Source organism: Schistocerca gregaria, unplaced genomic scaffold (genome assembly GCF_023897955.1).
Source record: "Schistocerca gregaria isolate iqSchGreg1 unplaced genomic scaffold, iqSchGreg1.2 ptg000139l, whole genome shotgun sequence".
Classification (NCBI taxonomy): domain Eukaryota; kingdom Metazoa; phylum Arthropoda; class Insecta; order Orthoptera; family Acrididae; genus Schistocerca; species Schistocerca gregaria.
This window is the reverse complement of record NW_026061718.1, coordinates 357017-382170: the sequence shown is the minus strand read 5'-3', so window position 1 is coordinate 382170 and position 25154 is coordinate 357017.

The window sequence follows — 25154 nt, the reverse complement described above, 5'->3', positions numbered from 1 at the left end:
GAAAATATCAATAATCGGTAACTAAAATTTGAATTGTACTGCTTCGTACTCTTTATCACATCAACTTAGAAGCTTCTTCTGTGTTCTATTATGGTGCTTTTAGTGTCTCCGCATACCGCAGCACGCGACATAGCTTTGCACACGAGAAATGTAACCGTTTCAGAGAGAATACCGGCCAATATGACGATCTGGCATTAAGTCGATTCAATAGCAAATGACGAAAACGGCCGGATTTTTCATGTTTTCGCTACATATGAACACTTTTCACATTCCCCCGTGCAACGAGGCTGCTAGACCTCCCTTCATGCAAAATCATACGGTCCTAACTCATGTCCAAGGCACCAAAGCCGTCGAAAATATCAATAATCGGTAACTAAAATTTGAATTGTACTGCTTCGTACTCTTTATCACATCAACTTAGAAGCTTCTTCTGTGTTCTATTATGGTGCTTTTAGTGTCTCCGCATACCGCAGCACGCGACATAGCTTTGCACACGAGAAATGTAACCGTTTCAGAGAGAATACCGGCCAATATGACGATCTGGCATTAAGTCGATTCAATAGCAAATGACGAAAACGGCCGGATTTTTCATGTTTTCGCTACATATGAACACTTTTCACATTCCCCCGTGCAACGCGGCTGCTAGACCTCCCTTCATGCAAAATCATACGGTCCTAACTCATGTCCAAGGCACCAAAGCCGTCGAAAATATCAATAATCGGTAACTAAAATTTGAATTGTACTGCTTCGTACTCTTTATCACATCAACTTAGAAGCTTCTTCTGTGTTCTATTATGGTGCTTTTAGTGTCTCCGCATACCGCAGCACGCGACATAGCTTTGCACACGATAAATGTAACGGAGAGAAAAGCGGGCAATATGAGGATCTGGCATTAAGTCGATTCTATAGCAAATGACGAAAACGGGCGGATTTCTCACGTTTTCACTACATATGAACACTTTTCACATTCCCCCGTGCAACGCAGCTCCTAGTCCTCCCTTCATGTAATATCTTAAGGTCCTATCTCATGTCCAAGGCACCAAAGCCTTTAAAAAGCCAATAATCGATAACTTAAACTTGAATTGTACTGCTTCGGACTGACTATCACATCAACTTAGAAGCTTCTTCTGTTGTCCATTATGGTGCTTTTAGTGTCTCCGCATACCGGAGCAAGAGACCTAGCTTTGCACATGATAAATGTTACCGTTTCAGAGAGAAGAGCAGCCAATATGACGATCAGGAATTAAGTCGATTCTATAGCAAATGACGAAAACAGGCGGATTTCTCAGGTTTTCAGTATATGTGAACACTTTACTCATTCCCCCGTGCAACGCCGCTGCTGGACCTCCATTCATGCACAATCTTAAGTTCCTAGCTCATGTCCAATGCACCAAAGCCTTTAAAAAGTCAATAATCGATAACTAAAAAACTTGAATTGTACTGCTTCGTACCGGCTATCACATCAACTTTGAAGCTTCTTCTGTGTTCTATTATGGTGCTTTTAGTGTCTCCGCATACCGCAGCACGCGACATCGCTTTGCACACGATAAATGTAACCGTTTCAGAGAGAATAGCGGGCAATATGAGGATCTGGCATTAAGTCGATTCCATAGCAAATGACGAAAACGGGCGGATTTCTCAGGTTTCCACTACATATGAACACATTTCACATTCCCCCCTGCAACGCAGCTGCTAGTCCTTCCTTCATGTAATATCTTAAGGTCCTAGCTCATGTCCAAGGCACCAAAGACGTCTAAGAAGTAAATAATCGATAATAATGTCAAAGGCACCAAAGCCGTCTAAAAAGTCAATAATCGATAACTAAAACTTGAATTGTAATGCTTAGTACAGGCTATCACATCAACTTTGAAGCTTCTTATGTGTTCTATTATTGTGCTTTTAGTGTCTCCGCATACCGCAGCACGTGACATAGCTTTGCACACTATAATTGTAACCGTTTCATTGAGAAGAGCGGTCAATATGACGATCTGGCAAAAGTCGATTCGATAGCAAATGACGAAAACGGGCATATATCTCAGGTTTTCACTACATATGAACACTTTTCACATTCCCCCATGCAACGCAGCTTGTAGACATCCCTTCATGCAATATCTTAAGGTCCTAGCTCATGTCAAAGGAACCAAAGCCGTCTAAAAAGTCAATAATCGATAACTAAAACTTGAATTTTACTGCTCCTTACTGGCTATCACATCAACATAGAAGCTTCTTCTGTGTCCTATTGCGGTGCTTTTAGTGTCTACGCACACCACAGCACGCGACATAGCTTTGCACACGATAAATGTAACGGTTTCAGAGAAAAGAGCGGCCAATATGACGATCTTGCAAAAGTCGATTCGATAGCAAATGACGAAAACGGGCGGATTTATCAGGTTTTCACTACATATGAACACTTTTCACATTCCCCCATGCAACGTGGCTGCTAGACCTCCCATCATGCAAAATCTTAAGGTCATAGGTCATGTCCAAGGCACCAAAGCGGTCGAAAAAGTCATTAATCGTTAACTAAAACTTGAATTGCACTGCTTCCTACTGGTTAGCACATCAACTTAGTAGCTTCTTCTGTGTTCTATTAAGGTGCTTTTAGTGTCTCCGCACACCGCAGCACGCGACATAGCTTTGCACACTATAATTGTAACCGTTTCATTGAGAAGAGCGGCCAATATGACGATCTGGCAAAAGTCGATTCGATAGCAAATGACGAAAACGGGCGGATTTCTCAGGATTTCACTACATATGAACACTTTTTACATTCCCCCATGCAACGCGGCTGCTAGTCGTCCCTTCATGCAAAATCTTGAGGTCCTAGCTCATGTCAAAGGCACCAAAGCCGTCTATAAATTCAATAATCGATAACTAACACTTGAATTTAACTGCTTCGAACTGGCTTTCACATCAACTTAGAAGCTTCTTCTGTGTTTTATTATGGTGCTTTTAGTATCTCGGCATACCGCAGCACGCGACATCTCTTTGCACACGATAAATGTAACCTTTACAGGGAGAATACCGGCCAATATGACGATCTGGCAAAAGTCGATTCCATAGCAAATGACGAAAACAGGCGGATTTCTCATTTTTTCACTACATATGAACACTTTTCACATTCCCCCATGCAACGCGGCTGCTAGTCGTCCCTTCATGCAAAATGTTAAGGTCCTAGCTCATGTCAAAGGCACCAAAGCCGTCTATAAATTCAATAATCGATAACTAACACTTGAATTGGACTGCTTCGTACTGGCTTTCACATCAACTTAGAAGCTTCTTCTGTGTTCTATTATGGTGATTTTAGTTCAAAATGGTTCAAATGGCTCTGAGCACTATGGGACACAACTGCTGTGGTCATAAGTCCCCTAGAACTTAGAACTACTTAAACCTAACTAACCTAAGGACATCACATACACCCATGCCCAAGGCAGGATTCGAACCTGCGACCGTAGCAGTCGCACGGTTCCGGACTGGGCGCCTAGAACCGCGAGACCACCGCGGCCGGCGGTGATTTTAGTGTCTCCACATACGACAGCACGCGACATAGCTTTGCACACGATAAAAGTGTGCCAATATGACGATCTGGCAAAAGTCGATTCGATAGCAAATGACAAAAACGGGCGGATTTCTCAGGTTTTCACCATATATGAACACTTTTCACATTCCCCCGTGCAACACGGCTGCTAGACCTCCCTTCATGTAAAATCGTAAGGTCCTAGCTCATGTCCAAGGCACCAAAGCATTCTAAAAAGTCAATAATCGATAACTAAAACTTGAATTCTACCGCTTCGTTTTTTCTATCACATCAAGTTAGAAGCTTCTTCTATGTTCTTTTATGGTGCTTTTAGTGTCTCCGCATACCGCAGCACGACACCTAGCTTGGCACACGATAAATGTAACCGTTTCAGAGAGAACTGCGGCCAATATGACGATCTGGAATTAAGTCGATTCGATAGCAAGTGACGTAAACGGGCGGATTTCTCAGGTTTTCACTAATGTGAACACTTTTCACATTCCCCCGTGCAACGCGGCTGCTAGACCTCCCTTCATGCAACTTCGTAAGGTCCTAGCTCATGTCCAAAGCACCAAAATCGTCTACAAATTCAATAATTGAGGGCTAAAAATTGAATTCTACTGCTTCGTACAGGCTATCACATTAACTTAGAAGCTTCGTCTGTGTTCTATTATGATGCTATTAGTGTCTCCGCATACCGCAGCACGCGACATAGCTTTGCACACGATAAATGTAACCGTTTCAGAGAGAAGTGCGGCCAATATGACGATCTGGCAAAAGTCGATTCGATAGCAAGTGACGAAAACGGTCTGATTTCTCAGGTTTTCACAACATATGAACACTTTTCACATTCCCCCATGCAACGCGGCTGCTAGACGTCCCATCATGCAAAATCTTAAGGTCCTAGCTCATGTCCAAGGCACCAAAGCCGTCTAAGAAGACAATAATTGTTAGCTAAAACTTCAATTGTACTGCTTCGTTTTGGCTATCACATCAAGTTAGAAGCTTCTTCTGTGTTCTATTATGGTGCTTTTAGTGTCTCCGCATACCGCAGCACGCGACATAGCTTTGCACACGATAAATGTTACCGATTCAGAGAGAAGAGCCGCCAATATAACGATCTCGCATTAAGTCGATTCGATAGCAAATGACGAATACGGGCGGATTTCTCAGCTTTTCACTACATATGAACACTTTTCAATTTCTCCCGTGACACGCGCATGCTAGACCTCACTTCATGCAAAATCGTAAGCTCATAGCTCATGTCCAAGGCACAAAAGCCAGCTAAAAAGTCAATAATCTGTAACTAAAACTTGAATTGTACTGCTTCGTACTGGCTATCACATCAACTTAGAGGCTTTTTCTGTGATCTATTATGCTGCTTATAGTGTCTCCGCATTCCGCAGCACGCGACATAGCTTTGCACACTATAAATGTAACCGTTTTGGAGAGAAGAGCGGCCAATATGACGATCTGGCATTAAGCCGATTCAATAGCAAATGACGAACACGGGCAGATATCTCAGGTTTTCACTACATATGAACACTTTTCACATTCCCCCGTGCAACGCAGCTCCTAGACCTCCCTTCATGTAAAATCTTAAGGTCCTAGCTCTTGTCCAAGGCACCAAAGCTTTCTAAAAAGTCAATAATCGATAACTTAAACTTGAATTGTACTGCTTCGGACTGGCTATCACATCAACTTAGAAGCTTCTTCTGTTATTCATTATGGTGCTTTTAGTGTCTCCGCATACCGCAGCACGCGACATCGCTTTGCACACGATAAATGTAACCGTTTCAGAGAGAATAGCTGGCAATATCAGGATCTGGCATTAAGTCGATTCCATAGCAAATGACGAAAACGGGCGGATTTCTCAGGTTTTCACTACATATGAACACTTTTCACATTCCCCCCTGCAACGCAGCTCCTAGTCCTCCCTTCATGTAATATATTAAGGTCCTAGCTCATGTCAAAGGCACCAAAGACGTCTAAAAAGTCAATAGTCGAAGAACTTAAACTTGAATTGTACTGCTTCGGACTGGCTATCACATCAACATAGACGCTTCCTCTGTGATCCATTATGGTGCTTTTAGCGTCTCCGCATACCGCAGCACGAGACCTACCTTTGCACATGATAAATGTACCCGTTTCAGAGAGAAGAGCAGCCAATATGACGATCTGGAATTAAGTCGATTCAATAGCAAATGACGAAAACAGGCGGATTTCTCAGGTTTTCACTACATATGAAAACTTTTCACATTCCCCCGTGCAACGCCGCTGCTAGACCTCCCTTCATGCTACTTCGTAAGGTCCTAGCTCATGTCGAAGGCACCAAAATTGTCTAAAAATTCAAGATTGATAACAAAATCTTGAATTGTACTGTTTCGTACTGGATATCACATTAGCTTAGAAGCTTCATCTGTGTTCTTTTATGGTGCTATTAGTGCATCCGCATACAACAGCACGCGACATAGTTTTGCACACGATAAATGTAACCGTTTCAGAGAGAAGAGCGGCCAATATGACGATCTGGCATTAAGTCGATTCAATAGCAAATGACGAAAACGGGCAGAATTCTCACGTTTTCACTACATATGAACACTTTTCACATTCCCCCCTGCAACGCAGCTCCTAGTCCTCACTTCATGTAATATCTTAAGGTCCTAGCTCATGTCAAAGGCACCAAAGACGTCTAAAAATTCAATAATCGATAACTTAAACTTGAATTGTACTGCTTCGGACTGGCTATCACATCACCTTAGAAGCTTCTTCTGTGATCCATTATGGTGCTTTTAGTGTCTCCGCATACCGCAGCACGAGACCTAGCTTTGCACATGATAAATGTACCCGTTTCAGAGAGAAGAGCAGCCAATATGACGATCTGGAATTAAGTCGATTCAATAGCAAATGACGAAAACAGGCGGATTTCTCAGGTTTTCACTACATGTGAACACTTTTCACATTCCCCCGTGCAACGCCGCTGCTAGAACTCCCTTCATGCAACTTCGTAAGGTCCTAGCTCATGTCGAAGGCACCAAAATTGTCTAAAAATTCAAGATTGATAACAAAATCTTGAATTGTACTGTTTCGTACTGGATATCACATTAACTTAGAAGCTTCATCTCTGTTCTATTATGGTGCTATTAGTGCCTCCGCATACAACAGCACGCGACATAGATTTGCACACGATAAATGTAACCGTTTCAGAGAGAAGAACGGCCAATATGACGATCTGGCATTAAGTCGATTCGATAGCAAATGACGAAAACGGGCAGAATTCTCACGTTTTCACTACATATGAACACCTTTCACATTCCCCCGTCCGACGCGGCTGCTACGCCTCAATTCATGCAAAATCTTAAGGTCCTAGCTCATGTCCAAGGCACCAAAGCCTTTAAAAAGTCAATAATCGATAACTAAAACTTGAATTGTACTGCTTCGTACCGGCTATCACATCAACTTTGAAGCTTCTTCTGTGTTCTATTATGGTGCTTTTAGTGTCTCCGCATACCGCAGCACGCGACATCGCTTTGCACACGATAAATGTAACCGTTTCAGAGAGAATAGCGGGCAATATGAGGATCTGGCATTAAGTCGATTCCATAGCAAATGACGAAAACGGGCGGATTTCTCACGTTTTCACTACATATGAACACTTTTCACATTCCCCCCTGCAACGCAGCTCCTAGTCCTCCCTTCATGTAATATCTTAAGGTCCTACCTCATGTCAAAGGCACCAAAGACGTCTAAAAAGTCAATAATCGAATAACTTAAACTTGAATTGTACTGCTTCGGACTGGCTATCACATCAACATACAAGCTTCTTCTGTGATCCATTATGGTGCTTTTAGTGTCTCCGCATACCGCAGCACGAGACCTAGCTTTGCACATGATAAATGTACCCGTTTCAGAGAGAAGAGCAGCCAATATGACGATTAATAATTAAGTCGATTCGATAGCAAATGACGAAAACGGGCGGATTTCTCAGGTTTTCACTACATATGAACACTTTTTACATTCCCCCCTGCAATGCAGCCCCTAGTCCTCCCTTCATGTAATATCTTAAGGTCCTAGCTCATGTCAAAGGCACCGAGACGTCTAAAAAGTAAATAATCGATAACTTAAACAAGAATTGTACTGCTTCGGACTGGCTATCACATCAACTTAGAAGCTTCTTCTGTGATCCATTATGGTGCTTTTAGTGTCTCCGCATACTGCAGCACGAGACCTAGCTTTGAACATGATAAATGTACCCGTTTCAGAGAGAAGAGCAGCCAATATGACGATCTGGAATTAAGTCGATTCAATAGCAAATGACGAAAACAGGCGGATTTCTCAGGTTTTCACTACATGTGAACACTTTTCTCATTCCCCCGTGCAACGCCGCTGCTGGACCTCCATTCATGCAAAATCTTAAGGTCCTAGCTCATGTCCAATGCACCAAAGCCTTTAAAAAGTCAATAATCGATAACTAAAAAACTTGAATTGTACTGCTTCGTACCGGCTATCACATCAACTTAGAAGCTTCTTCTGTGTTCTATTATAGTCCTTTTAGTGTCTCCGCATACCGCAGCACGCGACATAGCTTTGCACACGATAAATGTTACCGATTCAGAGAGAACAGCCGCAAATATAACGATCTGGCATTAAGTCGATTCGATAGCAAATGACGAACACGGGCGGATATCTCAGGTTCTCACTGCATCTGAACACTTTTCACATTCCCCCGTGCAACGCGGCAGCTAGACCTCCCTTCATGTAAAATCTTAAGCTCCTAGCCGACGTCCAAGGCAACAAAGCCGTCCAAAAAGTCAATAATCGATAACTTAAACTTGAATTGTACTGCTACGTACTGGCTTTCACTTCAACTTAGAGGCTCCTTCTGTGATCTATTATGGTGCTTTCAGTGTCTCCGCATACCGCAGCACGCGACATAATTTTGCACACGATAAATGTAACCGTTTCAAAGATAAGAGCGGCCAATATGACGATCTGCCATTAAGTCGATTCGATAGCAAATCAAAACGGGCGGATTTCTCAGATTTTCACTACATATGAACACTTTTCACATTCCCCCGTGATCCACGGCTGCTAGACCTCCCTTCATGCAAAATCTTAACGTCCTAGCCCACGTCCAAGGCAACAAACCCGTCTAAGAAGTCAATAATCGATAACTAAAACTTGAATTGTACTGCTTCGTACTGGCGATCACATCACCGTAGAAGCTTCTTCTGTGTTCTACTACGGTGCTTTTAGTGTCTCCGCATACCGCAGCACGCGACATAGCTTTGCACACGATAAATGTAACCGATTCAGGGAGAAGAGCCGCCAATATAACGATCTGGCATTAAGTCGATTCGATAGCAAATGACGAAAACAGGCGGATTTCTCAGGTTCTCACTACATGTGAACACTTTTCACATTCCCCCGTGCAACGCCGCTGCTAGACCTCCCTTCATGCAACTTCGTAAGGTCCTAGCTCATGTCGAAGGCACCAAAATTGTTTAAAAATTCAATAATTGATAACTAAAACTTGAATTGTACTGTTTCGTACTGGATATCACATTAACTTAGAAGCTTCATCTGTGTTCTATTATGGTGCTATTAGTGCCTCCGCATACGACAGCACGCGACATAGGTTTGCACAAGATAAAAGTAACCGTTTCAGAGAGAAGTGCGGCCAATATGACGATCTGGCATTAAGTCGATTCTATAGCAAATGACGAAAACGGGCGGATTTCTCTGGTTTTCACTACATATGAACACTTTTCACATTCCCCCGTGCAACGCAGCTCCTAGTCCTCCCTTCATGTAATATCTTAAGGTCCTACCTCATGTCAAAGGCACCAAAGACGTCTAAATAGTCAATAATCGATAACTTAAACTTGAATTGTACTGCTTCGGACTGGCTATCACATCAACTTAGAAGCTTCTTCTGTTATCCATTATGGTGCTTTTAGTGTCTCCGCATACCGCAGCAAGAGACCTAGCTTTGCACATGATAAATGTTACCGATTCAGAGAGAAGAGTAGCCAATATGACGATCTGGAATTAAGTCGATTCGATAGCAAATGACGAAAACAGGCGGATTACTCAGGTTTTCACTACATGTGAACACTTTTCTCATTCCCCCGTGCAACGCCGCTGCTGGACCTCCATTCATGCAAAATCTTAAGGTCCTAGCTCATGTCCAATGCACCAAAGCCTTTAAAAAGTCAATAATCGATAACTAAAAAACTTGAATTGTACTGCTTCGTACCGGCTATCACATCAACTTAGAAGCTTCTTCTGTGTTCTATTATAGTCCTTTTAGTGTCTCCGCATACCGCAGCACGCGACATAGCTTTGCACACGATAAATGTTACCGATTCAGAGAGAAGAGCCGCAAATATAACGATCTGGCATTAAGTCGATTCGATAGCAAATGACGAACACGGGCGGATATCTCAGGTTCTCACTGCATCTGAACACTTTTCACATTCCCCCTTGCAACGCGGCAGCTAGACGTCCCTTCATGTAAAATCTTAAGCTCCTAGCCGACGTCCAAGGCAACAAAGCCGTCCAAAAAGTCAATAATCGATAACTTAAACTTGAATTGTACTGCTTCGTACTGGCTTTCACTTCAACTTAGAGGCTCCTTCTGTGATCTATTATGGTGCTTTCAGTGTCCCCGCATACCGCAGCACGCGACATAATTTTGCACACGATAAATGTAACCGTTTCAAAGATAAGAGCGGCCAATATGACGATCTGCCATTAAGTCGATTCGATAGCAAATCAAAACGGGCGGATTTCTCAGATTTTCACTACATATGAACACTTTTCACATTCCCCCGTGATCCACGGCTGCTAGACCTCCCTTCATGCAAAATCTTAACGTCCTAGCCCACGTCCAAGGCAACAAACCCGTCTAAGAAGTCAATAATCGATAACTAAAACTTGAATTGTACTGCTTCGTACTGGCTATCACATCACCGTAGAAGCTTCTTCTGTGTTCTACTACGGTGCTTTTAGTGTCTCCGCATACCGCAGCACGCGACATAGCTTTGCACACGATAAATGTAACCGATTCAGGGAGAAGAGCCGCCAATATAACGATCTGGCATTAAGTGGATTCGATAGCAAATGACGAAAACGGGCGGATTTCTCAGCTTTTCACTACATATGAACACTTTTCAATTTCTCCCGTGACACGCGCATGCTAGACCTCACTTCATGCAAAATCGTAAGCTCATAGCTCATGTCCAAGGCACAAAAGCCAGCTAAAAAGTCAATAATCTATAACTAAAACTTGAATTGTACTGCTTCGTACTGGCTATCACATCAACTTAGAGGCTCCTTCTGTGATCTATTATGGTGCTTATAGTGTCTCCGCATTCCGCAGCACGCGACATAGCTTTGCACACGATAAATGTAACCGTTTTGGAGAGAAGAGCGGCCAATATGACGATCTGGCATTAAGCCGATTCAATAGCAAATGACGAAAACGGTCGGATTTCTCAGGTTTTCACTACATATGAACACTTTTCACATTCCCCCGTGCAACGCAGCTCCTAGTCCTCACTTCATGTAATATCTTAAGGTCCTAGCTCATGTCAAAGGCACCAAAGACGTCTAAAAATTCAATAATCGATAACTTAAACTTGAATTGTACTGCTTCGGACTGGCTATCACATCACCTTAGAAGCTCCTTCCGTTATCCATTATGGTGCGTTTAGTGTCTCCGCATACCGCAGCACGAGACCTAGCTTTGCACATGATAAATGTACCCGTTTCAGAGAGAAGAGCAGCCAATATGACGATCTGGAATTAAGTCGATTCAATAGCAAATGACGAAAACAGGCGGATTTCTCAGGTTTTCACTACATATGAACACTTTTCACATTCCCCCGTGCAACGCCGCTGCTAGACCTCCCTTCATGCAACTTCGTAAGGTCCTAGCTCATGTCGAAGGCACCAAAATTGTCTAAAAATTCAAGATTGATAACAAAATCTTGAATTGTACTGTTTCGTACTGGATATCACATTAACTTAGAAGCTTCACCTGTGTTCTATTATGGTGCTATTAGTGCCTCCGCATACAACAGCACGCGACATAGTTTTGCACACGATAAATGTAACCGTTTCAGAGAGAAGAGCGGCCAATATGACGATCTGGCATTAAGTCGATTCGATAGCAAATGACGAAAACGGGCAGAATTCTCACGTTTTCACTACATATGAACACCTTTCACATTCCCCCGTGCAACGCAGCTCCTAGTCCTCACTTCATGTAATATCTTAAGGTCCTAGCTCATGTCAAAGGCAACAAAGACGTCTAAAAAGTCAATAATCGATAACTTAAACTTGAATTGTACTGCTTCGGACTGGCTATCACATCAACTTAGAAGCTTCTTCTGTTATCCATTATGGTGCTTTTAGTGTCTCCGCATACCGCAGCACGAGACCTAGCTTTGCACATGATAAATGTACCCGTTTCAGAGAGAAGAGCAGCCAATATGACGATCTGGAATTAAGTCGATTCAATAGCAAATGACGAAAACAGGCGGATTTCTCAGGTTTTCACTACATATGAACACTTTTCACATTCCCCCGTGCAACGCCGCTGCTAGACCTCCCTTCATGCAACTTCGTAAGGACCTAGCTCATGTCGAAGGCACCAAAATTGTCTAAAAATTCAAGATTGATAACAAAATCTTGAATTGTACTGTTTCGTACTGGATATCACATTAACTTAGAAGCTTCATCTGTGTTCTATTATGGTGCTATTAGTGCCTCCGCATACAACAGCACGCGACATAGTTTTGCACACGATAAATGTAACCGTTTCAGAGAGAAGAGCGGCCAATATAACGATCTGGCATTAAGTCGATTCGATAGCAAATGACGAAAACGGGCAGATTTCTCACGTTTTCACTACATATGAACACTTTTCACATTCCACCGTGCAACCCCGCTGCTAGACCTCCCTTCATGCAACTTCGTAAGGTCCTAGCTCATGTCGAAGGCACCAAAATTTTCTAAAAATACAAGATTGATAACAAAAACTTGAATTGTACTGTTTCGTACTGGATATCACATCAACTTTGAATCTTCCTCTGTGTTCTATTATGGTGCTTTCAGTGTCTCCGCATACCGTAGCACGCGACATCGCTTTGCACACGATAAATGTAACCGCTTCAGAGAGAATAGCGGGCAATATGAGGATCTGGCATTAAGTCGAGTCTATAGCAAATGACGAAAACGGGCGGATTTCTCACGTTTTCACTACATATGAACACTTTTCACATTCAACCGTGCAACGCAGCTCCTAGTCCTCCCTTCATGTAATATCTTAAGGTCCTAGCTCATGTCAAAGGCACCAAAGACGTCTAAAAAGGCAATAATCGATAACTTAAACTTGAATTGTACTGCTTCGGACTGGCTATCACATCAACTTAGAAGCTTCTTCTGTTATCCATTATGGTGCTTTTAGTGTCTCCGCATACCGCAGCAAGAGACCTAGCTTTGCACATGATAAATGTTACCGTTTCAGAGAGAAGAGCAGCCAATATGACGATATGGCAAATGTCGATTCGATAGCTAATGACGAAAACGGGTGGATTTCTCAGGTTTGCACTACATATGAACACTTTTCACATTCCCCCATGCAACGCGGCTGCTAGACTCCTTTCATGCAATGTCGTAAGGTCCTAGCGCATGTACAAGGCATAAAAATTGTCTAAAAAGTCAATAATCGATAACTAAATCTTGAATTGTACTGCTTCGTACTGGCTATCACATCAACCTAGAAGCTTCTTCTGTGTTCTATTATGGTGCTTCTAGTGTCTCCGCATACCACATAACGCGACATAGCTTTGCACACGATACATGTAACCGTTTCAGAGAGAAGAGCGGCCAATATGACGATCTGGCATTAAGTCGATTCCATAGCAAATGACGAAAACGGGCAGATATCTAAGGATTTCACTACATATGAACACTTTTCACATTCTCCCGTGCAACAAGGCTGCTAGACCTCACTTCATGCAAAATCGTAAGGTCATAGCTCATGTCCAAGACACCAAAACCGTCTAAAAAGTCAATAATCGATAACTAAAACTTTAATTGTACTGCTTCGTACTGGCTATCACATCAACTTAGAAGCTTCTTCTTTGTTCTATTATTGTGCTTTTAGTGTCTCCACATACCGCAGCACGCGACATAGCTTTGCACACGATAAATGTAACCGATTCAGAGAGAAGAGCCGCCAATATAACGATCTGGCATTAAGTAGATTCCATAACAAATGACGAAAACGGGCAGATTTCTAAAGATTTCACTACATATGAACACTTTTCACATTCTCCCGTGCAACAAGGCTGCAAGACCTCACTTCATGCAAAATCGTAAGGTCATAGCTCATGTCCAAGGCACCAAAGCTGACTAAAAAGTCAATAATCGATAACTAAAACTTGAATTGTATTGCTTCGTACTGGCAATCACATAAACTTAGATGCTTCTTCTGTGTTCTATTATGATGCTTTTAGTGTCTCCGCATACCGCAGCACGCGACATAGCTTTGCACACGATAAATGTAACTGTTTCAGAGAGAAGAGCGGCCAATATGACGATCTGCCATTAAGTCGATTCGATAGCATATGACGAAAACGAGCGGATTTCTCAGGTTTTCACTACATAAGAACACTTTTCACATTCCCCCGTGCAACGCGGCTGCTAGAATGCACTCATGCTAAATCTTAAGGACCCAGCTAATGTCCAAGGCACCTAAGCCGACTAAAAAGTCAATAATGGATAACTAAAACTTGAATTGTATTGCTTCGTAAGGTCCTAGCGCATGTCCAAGGCATCAAAATTGTCTAAAAAGTCAATAATCGATAACTAAATCTTGAATTGTACTGCTTCGTACTGGATATCACATCAACTTAGAAGCTTCTTCTGTGTTCTATTATGGTGCTTTTAGTGTTTCCACATACCGCAGCACGGGACATAGCTTTGCACACGATAAATGTAACCGATTCAGAGAGAGGAGCCGCCAATATGACGATCTGCCAGTAAGTCGATTCGATAGCATATGACTAAAACGAGCGGATTTCTCAGGTTTTCACTACATATGAACACTTTTCACATTCCCCCGTGCAACGCGGCTGCTAGAATTCACTCATGCTAAATCTTAAGGACCCAGCTAATGTCCAAGGCACCTAAGCCGTCTAAAAAGTCAATAATCGATAACTAAAAATTGAATTGTTCTGCTTCTTACTGGCTATCACATCAACTAAGAAGCTTCTTCTGTGTTCTATTATGGAGCTTTTAGTGTCTCCGCATACCACAGCACGCGACCTAGCTTTGCACACGATAAATGTAACCGTTTCAGAGAGAATACCGCCCAAAATGACGATCTGGCATTTAGTCGATTCGATAGCAAATGACGAAAACGGGCGGATTTCTCAGGTTTTCACTAAATATGAACACTTTTCACATTCTCCCGTGCAACGCCGCTACTAGACCTCACTTGATGCAAAATCGTACGGTCATAACTCATGTCCAAGGCACCAAAGCAGTCTAAAAGGTCAATAATCGAGAACTTAAACTTGAATTGTACTGCTTCGGACTGGCTATCACATCAACTTAGAAGCTTCTTCTGTGATCCATAATGGTGCTTTTAGTGTCTCCGCATACCGCAGCACGAGACCTAGCTTTGCACACGATAAATGTAACCGTTTCAGAGAGAAGAGCGGCCAATATGACGATCTGGCAAAAGTCGATTCGATAGCTAATGATGAATACGGGCGAATTTCTCAAGTTTTCACTACATATAAACACTTTTGACATTCCCCCATGCAACGCGGCTGCTAGATCTCCCTTCATGCAAAATCGTAAGGTCCTAGCTCATGTCCAAGGCACCAAAGCTGTCTAAAAAGTCAATAATCGATAACTAAAACTTGAATTGTACTGCTTCGTTTTGGCTATCACATCAACTTAGAAGCTTCTTCTGTGTTCTATTATGGTGCTTTTAGTGTCTCCACATACCGCAGCACGCGACATAGCTTTGCACACGATAAATGTAACCGATTCAGAGAGAAGAGCCGCCAATATAACGATCTGGCATTAAGTCGATTCGATAGCAAATGACGAAAACGGGCAGATTTCTAAGGATTTCACTACATATGAACACTTTTTACATTCTCCCGTGCAACGAGGCTGCTAGACCTCACTTCATGCAAAATCGTAAGGTCATAGCTCAAGTAAAAGGCACCAAAGCCGTCTAACAAGTCAATAATCGATAACTAAATCTTGAATTGTACTGCTTCGTACTGGCTATCACATAAACGTAGAAGCTTCTTCTGAGTTCTATTATGGTGGTTTCAGTGTCTCCGCATACCGCAGCACGCGACATAGCTTTGCACACGATAAATGTAACCGTTTCAGAGAGAAAAGCGGCCAATATCACGATCTGCCACTAATTCGATTCGATAGCAAATGACGAAAACGAGCGGATTTCTCAGGTTTTCACTACATATGAACACTTTTCACATTCCCCCGTGCAACGCGGCTGCTAGACCTCCCTTCATGCAAGATCGTAAGGTCCTAGCCCATGTCCAAGGCACCAAAATCGTCTAAAAAATCAATAATCGATAACTAAAACTTGAATTGTACTGCTTGGTATAGGCTGTCACATCAACTTAGAAGCTTCATCTGTGTTCTATTATGGCGATTTTAGTGTCTACGAATACCGCAGCACGCGACATAGCTTTGCACACGAGAAATGTAACCGTTTCAGAGAGAAGAGCGGCCAATATGACGATCTTTCAAAAGTCGATTCGACAGCTAATGACGAAAACGGGATGATTTATCATGTTTTCACTATATATAAACTCTTTCCACTTTCCCCCGTGCAACGCGGCTGCTAGATCTCCCTACATGCAAAATCGTAAGGTCCTAGCTCATGTTCAAGGCACCAAAATCGTCTAAAAAGTCAATAGTCGATAACTAAAACTTGAATTGTATTGCTTCGTACTGGCTATCACATAAACTTAGATGCTTCTTCTGTGTTCTATTATGGTGCTTTTAGTGTCTCCGCATACCGCAGCACGCGACATAGCTTTGCACACGATAAATGTAACTGTTTCAGAGAGAAGAGCGGCCAATATGACGATCTGCCATTAAGTCGATTCGATGGCATATGACGAAAACGAGCGGATTTCTCAGGTTTTCACTACATATGAACACTTTTCACAATCCCCCGTGCAATGCGGATCCTAGGTCTCCCTTCATGCAAAATCTTAAGGTCCTAGCTCATGTCCAAGGCACCAAAGCCGTCTAAAAAGACAATAATTGATAGCTAAAACTTGAATTGTACTGCTTCGTTTTGGCTATCACATCAACTTAAAAGCTTCTTCTGTGTTCTACTATGGTGCTTTTAGTGTCTCCGCATACCGCAGCACGCGACATAGATTTGCACACGATAAGTGTAACCGATTCAGAGAGAAGAGACGCCAATATAACGATCTGGTATTAAGTCGATTTGATAGCAAATGACGAAAACGGGGGGAATTCTTAGGTTTTCACTACATATGAACACTTTTTACTGCTTCGTACTGGCTATCACATAAACGTAGAAGCTTCTTCTGTGTTCTATTATGGTGCTTTCAGTGTCTCCGCATACCGCAGCACGCGACATAGCTTTGCACACGATAAATGTAACCGTTTCAGAGAGAAAAGCGGTCAATATGACGATCTGCCATTAATTCGATTCGATAGCAAATGACGAAAACGAGCGGATTTCTCAGGTTTTCACTACATATGAAAACTTTTCACATTCCCCGTGCAACGCGGCTGCTAGACCTCCCTTCATGCAAGATCGTAAGGTCCTAGCCCATGTCCAAGGCACCAAAATCGTCTAAAAAATCAATAATCGATAACTAAAACTTCAATTTTACTGCTTCGTTTTGGCTATCACATCAACTTAGAAGCTTCGTCTGTGTTCTATTATGGTGCTTCTAGTGTCTCCGCATACCGCAGCACGCGACATACCTTTGCCCACGATAAATGTAAACGTTTCAGAGAGAATAGCGAGCAATATGAGGATCTGGCATTAAGTCGATTCGATAGCAAATGACGAAAACGGGCGGATTTCTCAGGTATTTACTACATATGAACACTTTTCAAATTCCCCCGTGCAACGCAGCTCCTAGACCTCCCTTCATGTAATACCTTAACGTCCTATCTCATGCCAAAGGCACCAAAGACGTCCAAAAAGTCAATAATCGAGAAATTAAGCTTGAATTGTACTGCTTCGGACTGACTGTCACATCAACTTAGATGCTTCTTCTGTGATCCATTATGGTGCTTTTAGTGTCTCCGCATACCGCAGCACGAGACCTAGCTTTGCACACGATAAATGAAACCGTTTCAGAGAGAAGTGTGGCCAATATGTCGATCTGGAATTCAGTCGATTCGATAGCAAGTGACGAAAACGGTCGGATTTCCCAGGTTTTATACATCTACATGACTACTCTGCAATTCACATTTAAGTGCTTGGCAGAGGGTTCATCGAACCACAATCATACTATCTCTCTACTATTCCACTCCCGAACAGCGAGCGGGAAAAACGAACACCTAAACCTTTCTGTTCGAGCTCTGATTTCTCTTATTTTATTTTGATGATCATTCCTACCTATGTAGGTTGGGCTCAACAAAATATTTTCGCATTCGGAAGAGAAAGTTGGTGACTGAAATTTCGTAAAAAGGTCTCGCCGCGACGAAAAACGTCTATGCTGTAATGACTTCCATCCCAACTCGTGTATCATATCTGCCACACTCTCTCCCCTATAACGCGATAATACAAAACGAGCTGCCCTTCTTTGCACCCTCTCGATGTCCTCCGTCAATCCCACCTGGTAAGGATCCCACACCGCGCAGCAATATTCTAACAGAGGACGAACGAGTGTAGTGTAAGCTGTCTCTTTAGTGGACTTGTTGCATCTTCTAAGTGTCCTGCCAATGAAACGCAACCTTTGGCTCGCCTTCCCGACAATATTATCTATGTGGTCCTTCCAACTGAAGTTGTTTGTAATTTTAACACCCAAGTACTTAGTTGAATTGACAGCCTTGAGAATTGTACTATTTATCGAGTAATCGAATTCCAACGGATTTCTTTTGGAACTCATGTGGATCATCTCACACTTTTCGTTATTTAGCGTCAACTGCCACCTGACACACCATACAGCAATCTTTTCTAAATCGCTTTGCAGCTGATACTGGTCTTCGGATGACCTTACTAGACGGTAAATTACAGCATCATCTGCGAACAGTCTAAGAGAACTGCTCAGATTGTCACCCAGGTCATTTATATAGATCAGGAACAGTAGAGGTCCCAGGACGCTTCCCTGGGGAACACCTGATATCACTTCAGTTTTACTCGATGATTTGCCGTCTATTACTACGAACTGCGACCTTCCTGACAGGAAATCACGAATCCAGTCGCACAACTGAGACGATACCCCATAGCTCCGCAGCTTGATTAGAAGTCGCTTGTGAGGAACGGTGTCAAAAGCTTTCCGGAAATCTAGAAATACGGAATCAACTTGAGATCCCCTGTCGATAGCGGCCATTACTTCGTGCGAATAAAGAGCTAGCTGCGTTGCACAAGAGCGATGTTTTCTGAAGCCATGCTGATTACGTGTCAATAGATCGTTCCCTTCGAGGTGATTCATAATGTTTGAATACAGTATATGCTCCAAAACCCTACTGCAAACCGACGTCAATGATATAGGTCTGTAGTTAAATGGATTACTCCTACTACCCTTCTTGAACACTGGTGCGACCTGCGCAATTTTCCAATCTGTAGGTACAGATCTATCGGTGAGCGAGCGGTTGTATATGAGTGCTAAGTAGGGAGCTATAGTATCAGCGTAATCTGAAAGGAACCTAATCGGTATACAATCTGGACCTGAAGACTTGCCCGTATCAAGCGATTTGAGTTGCTTCGCAACCCCTAAGGTATCTACTTCTAAGAAACTCATGCTAGCAGATGTTCGTGTTTCAAATTCTGGAATATTCCATTCGTCTTCCCTGGTGAAGGAATTTCGGAAAACTGCGTTCAATAACTCCGCTTTAGCGGCGCAGTCGTCGATAACAGTACCATCGGCACTGCGCAGCGAAGGTATTGACTGCGTCTTGCCGCTTGTGTACTTTACATACGACCAGAATTTCTTCGGATTTTCTACCAAATTTCGAGACAATGTTTCGTTGTGGAACCTATTAAAGGCATCTCGCATCGAAGTACGTGCCAAATTTCGCGCGTCTGTAAATTTTAGCCCATCTTCAGGATTTCGCGTTCTTCTGAACTTCGCATGCTTTTTCCGTTGCCTCTGCAACAGCGTTCGGACCTTTTTTGTGTACCACGGGGGATCCGTTCCATCTCTTACCAATTTATGAGGTATGAATATCTCAATTGCTGTTGCTACTATATCTTTGAATTTGAGCCACATCTCGTCTACATTCGCATAGTCAGTTCGGAAGGAATGGAAATTGTCTTTTAGGAAGGCTTCTAGTGGTACTTTATCCGCTTTTTTAAATAAAATTATTTTGCGTTTGTTTCTGATGGATTTGGAAGAAATGGTATTGAGCCTAGCTACAATGACCTTGTGATCACTAATCCCTGTATTAGTCATGATGCTCTCTATCAGCTCTGGATTGTTTGTGGCCAAGAGGTCAAGTGTGTTTTCGCAACCATTTACAACTCGCGTGGGTTCGTGGACTAACTGCTCTAAATAATTTTCGGAGAATGCATTTAGGACAATCTCGGAAGACGTTTTGTGCCTACCACCGGTTTTGAACAAGTATTTTTGCCAACATACCGAGGGTAGGTTGAAGTCCCCACCAACTATAACCGTATGAGTGGGGTATTTATTTGTTACGAGACTCAAACTTTCTCTGAACTGTTCCGCAACTGTATCATCGGAGTCTGGGGGTCGGTAGAAGGAGCCAATTATTAACTTAATTCGGCTGTTAAGTATAACCTCCACCCACACCAATTCGCACAGAGTATCTACTTCGACTTCACTACAAGATAAACCACTACTGACAGACACCAACACTCCACCACCAATTCTGCCTAATCTATCTTTCCTGAACACCGTTTTCACTACATATGAACATTTTTCACATTCCCCCGTGCAATGCGGCTGCTAGATCTCCCTTCATGCAAAATCTTAAGGTCCTAGCTCATGTCCAAGGCACCAAAGCCGTCTAAAAAGACAATAATTGATAGCTAAAACTTCAATTGTACTGCTTCATTTTGGCTATCACATCAACTTAGAAGCTTCTTCTGTGTTCTATTAGTGTGCTTTTAGTGTCTCCGCATACCGCAGCACGCGACATAGCTTTGCACACGATAAATGTAACCGATTCAGAGAGAAGAGCAGCCAATATAACGATCTGGCATTACGTCGATTCGATAGCAAATGACGAAAACGGAGGGATTTCAAAGGATTTCACTACATATGAACACTTTTCACATTCTCCCGTGCAAAGCGGCTGCTAGACCTCCCTTCTCGCAAGGTCGTAAGGTCCTAGCCCATGTCCAAGGCATCAGAATCGTCTAAAAATTCAATAATCGATAACTAAAACTTGAATTGTACTGCTTCGTACAGGGTATCACATCAACTTAGAAGCTTCATCTGTTTTCTATTATGGTGCTTTTATGTCTACGCATACCGCAGCACGCGACATAGCTTTGCACACGATAAATGTAACCGTTACAGAGAGAAGAGCGGCCAATATGACGCTCTGGCAAATGTCGATTCGATAGCAAATGACGAAAACGGGTGGATTTCTCAGGTTTTCACTACATATGAACACTTTACACATTCCCCCGTGCAACGCGGCTGCTAGAATTCCCTACATGCAAAATCGTAAGGTCCTAGCTCATATCCAAGGCACCAAAGCCGTCTAAAAAGTCAATATTCGATAACTAAAACTTGAATTGTACTGCTTCGTTTTGGCTATCACATCAACTTAGAAGCTTCTTCTGTGTTCTATTATGATGATTTTAGTGTCTCCACATACCGCAGCACGCGACATAGCTTTGCACACTATAAATGTAACCGTTTCAGAGAGAAGAGCGGCCAATATGACGATCTGGCATTAAGTCGATTCGATAGCAAATGACGAAAACGTGAGGATTTCTCAGGTTTTCACTACATATGAACACCTATCACATTCCCGCGTCCAACGCGGCTGCTAGACCTCCCTTCATGCAAAATCTTAAGGTCCTAGCTCATGTCCAAGGCACCAAAGCCGTCTAACAAGCCAATAATCGTTAACTAAAACCTGAATTTGACTGCTTCGTACTGGCTATCACATCAACTTAGAAGCTTCTTCTGTGTTCTATTATGGTGCTTTTAGTGTCTCCGCTTACCGCAGCACAAGACATAGCTTTGCACACGATAAATGTAACTTTTCAGAGAGAAGAGCCGCCAATATGACGATTTGGCAAATGTCGAATGGATAGCAAATGACGAAAAATGGTGGATTTCTCAGGTTTTCACTACATATGAACACTTTTCACATTTCCCCCTGCAACGCGGCTGCTATAACTCCTTCAAGCAAAATCTTAAGGTCCCAGCTCATGTCCAAGGCACCAAAATCGTCTAAAAACTCAATAATCGAGAACTTAAACTTGAATTGTACGGCTTCGTACAAGCTATCACATCAACTTAGAAGCTTCATCTGTGTTCTAATATGGTGCTTTTAGTGTCTCCGCATACCGCAGCACGCGACATAGCTTTGCACACGATAAATGTAACCGTTACAGAGAGAAGAGCGGCCAATATGACGCTCTGGCAAAAGTCGATTCGATAGCTAATGACGAAAACGGGCGAATTTCTCAAGTTTTCACTACATATAAACACTTTTCACATTCCCCCGTGCAACGCGGCTGCTAGAATTCCCTTCATGCAAAATCGTATGGTCCTAGCTCATGTCCAAGGCACCAAAATCGTCTAAAAACACAATAATCGAGAACTTAAACTTGAATTGTACGGCTTCGTACAGGCTATCACATCAACTTAGGAGCTTCACTGTGTTCTAATATGGTGCTTTTAGTGTCTACGCATACCGCAGCACGCGACGTAGCTTTGCACACGATAAATGTAACCGTTTCAGAGAGAAGAGCGGGCAATATGACGATCTGGCATTTATTCGATTCGATAGCAAATGACGAAAAAGGGTGGATTTCTCAGGTTTTCACTACATATGAACACTCTTCACATTCCCCTGTGCAACGCGGCTGCGAGAACTCCCTCATGGAAAATCTTAAGGTCCCAGCTCATGTCCAAGGCACCAAAGCCATCTAAAAAGTCAATAATCGATAACTAAAACTTGAATTGTTCTGCTTTCTACTGGCTATCACATCAACATAGAAGCTTCTTCTGTGTTCTGTTATGGCGCTTTTTCTGTCTCCGCATACCACGGCACGCGACAAAGCTTTGTACCCGATATATGTAACCGTTTCAGAGAGAAGAGCCGCCAATATGACTATATGGCATTTAGTCGATTCGATAGCAAATGACGAAAACGACCGGATTTCTCAGGATTTCACTACATATGTACACTATTCACAATCCCCAGTGCAACGCGGCTGCTAGACTCCTTTCATGCAAGGTCGTAAGGTCCTAGCGCATGTCCAAGGCACCAAAATCGTCTAAAAAGTCAATAATCGATAACTAAAACTTCAAATTTACTGCTTCGTTTTGGCTATCACATCAACTTAGAAGCTTCATCTGTGTTCTATTATGGTGCCTTTAGTGTCTTCCCATACCGCAGCACGCGACATAGCTTTGCACACGATAAATGTAACCGTTACAGAGAGAAGAACGGCCAATGTGACGCTCTGGCAAAAGTCGATTCGATAGCTAATGACGAAAACGGGCGAATTTCTCACGTTCTCACTACATATAAACACTTTTCACATTCCCCCGTGCAACGCGGCTGCTAGAATTCCCTTCATTCAAAATCGTAAGGTCCTACCTCATGTCCAAGGCACCAAAATCGTCTGAAAAGTCAATATTCGATAACTAAAGCTTGAATTGTACTGCTTCGTTTTGGCTATCACATCAACTTAGAAGCTTCTTCTGTGTCCTATTATGGTGTTTTTAGTGTCTCCGCATACCGCAGCATTCGACATAGCTTTGCACACGATAAATGTAACCTTTTCAGAGAGAAGAGCCGCCAATATGACGATTTGGCAAATGTCGATTCGATAGCAAATGACGAAAACGACCGGATTTCTCAGGATTTCACTACATATGTACACTTTTCACATTCTCCCGTGCAACGCGGCTGATAGACTCCTTTCATGCAAGGTCGTAAGGTCCTAGCGCATGTCCAAGGCACCAAAATCGTCTAAAGAGTCAATAATCGATAACTAAAACATCAATTTTACTGCTTCGTTTTGGCTATCACATCAACTTAGAAGCTTCATCTGTGTTCTATTATGGTGCCTTTAGTGTCTTCCCATACCGCAGCACGCGACATAGCATTGCACACGATAAATGTAATAGTTTCAGAGAGAAGAGCCGCCAATATGACGATCTGGCAAATGTCGATTCGATAGCAAATGACGAAAACGTGAGGATTTCTCAGGATTTCACTACATATGTACACTTTTCACATTCTCCCATGCAACGCGGCTGCTAGACTCCTTTCATGCAAGGTCGTAAGGTCCTAGCGCATGTCCAAGGCACCAAAATCGTCTAAAAAGTCAATAATCGATAACTAAATCTTGAATTGTACTGCTTCGTACTGGCTATCACATCAACCTAGAAGCTTCTTCTGTGTTCTATTATGGTGCTTCTAGCGTCTCCGCATACCGCAGCATTCGACATAGCTTTGCACACGATAAATGTAACCTTTTCAGAGAGAAGAGCCGCCAATATGACGATTTGGCAAATGTCGATTGGATAGCAAATGACGAAAAAGGGTGGATTTCTCAGGTTTTCACTACATATGAACACTTTTCACATTCCCCCGTGTAACGCGGCTGCTATAACTCCTTCAAGCAAAATCTTAAGGTCCCAGCTCATGTCCAAGGCACAAAAGCCATCTAAAAAGTCAATAATCGATAACTAAAACTTGAATTGTACTGCTTCTTACTGGCTATCACATCAACATAGAAGCTTCTTCTGTGTTCTGTTATGGCCCTTTTTCTGTCTCCGCATACCACAGCACGCGACATAGCTTTGTACCCGATATATGTAACCGTTTCAGAGAGAAGAGCCGCCAATATGACTATCTGGCATTTAGTCGATTCGATAGCAAATGACGAAAACGGCCGGATTTCTCAGGATTTCACTACATATGTACACTGTTCACATTCCCCCGTGCAACGCGGCTGCTAGACTCCTTTCATGCAAGGTCGTAAGGCACTAGCGCATGTCAAGGCACCAAAATCGTCTAAAAAGTCAATAATCGTTAACTAAAACTTGAATTGTACTGCTTCGTTTTGGCTATCACATCAACTAAGAAGCTTCTTCTGTGTTCTATTATGGTGCCTTTAGTGTCTTCCCATACCGCAGCACGCGACATAGCTTTGCACACGATAAATGTAACCGTTACAGAGAGAAGAGCGGCC